Source organism: Penaeus monodon, chromosome 32, assembly GCF_015228065.2.
Source record: "Penaeus monodon isolate SGIC_2016 chromosome 32, NSTDA_Pmon_1, whole genome shotgun sequence".
Taxonomy (NCBI): Eukaryota; Metazoa; Arthropoda; class Malacostraca; order Decapoda; family Penaeidae; genus Penaeus; species Penaeus monodon.
In genome coordinates, this window is record NC_051417.1 from 30730447 (window position 1) to 30731444 (window position 998).

Sequence of the window (998 nt, forward strand, 5' to 3'; positions counted from 1 at the left end):
ACAAAAACTCACCAAAACACAACACTAGTGTGAGGGAGACAACACAAGGATGACGTCACAGGCCCTTGGGGGAGGGGCGAAAGTGGAAGTCTATTCAAAATCACATTTGAATTCGTTTAGCGCTAATGAATCTGCTTCGAATTTCGCCCGCAGGCTCAGATATCGCTAATATTCTAAAATGGAAATCGAAACTGAACGCTACTCTATGCCTGTTAGGTGTCTACTATATAAAAAGTTATTTTTCAAACTATTCACCAATATATCCTAAGCATTTGATAATAATCTTAATAATACAGCTCAGTACACTTTAGTACTTAACATTCTGGTTTATAAGACTGCCAGAATGTGTGCCGATATATCAGGGTATACATAGTTTTCTTTTTTAAGAAAAAAAGTATTCTTTTGCTTATGAAATTCATGAACGTTGACCTTCATTTTGAACACGATTTTACACTGTAACTTCTGTATATCTAAGAAATAAGGTTAGTGATTATGGATAATAAATTCTGAAGGGAAGGCAATACAATTTATCAAGTGAGTCGCAATTAGAACTTGTTTCTCAATATACTCATACTTCAGTCCACAGAATTAAATCATTAAATATTTGCACCATAAACTACCAGGTGCACTAGAGAGTAAACAGTCAAAGTCGTGTTGTGTTTACTGAAATAAAAGGTAATATGTTTGTCCAAAGTGTCGGTGGCGTGAACTGTTGGCGTTCGGGGAAACTTTAATATTATCTGGTTCCGAGCAATAGGAAAACCATTACAGTTATTCTGCTTCATTCCGAGTCGCTGTCAAAACTTATGATTTAGGATGTCTGCCAGAAACAGTTTTGCTGCAATTAACAGTCCGAAAATTAGACAAAAACGATAAAATGAAATCTGTCGAGACTATACGGGGAAAAAAGACACACACTAAATGTACCACACCCAGTGGAGTCGCAATAAATTTTATGGAATCATTCCTATTTGTGCTGCCGTTTCCATGCCTGACTG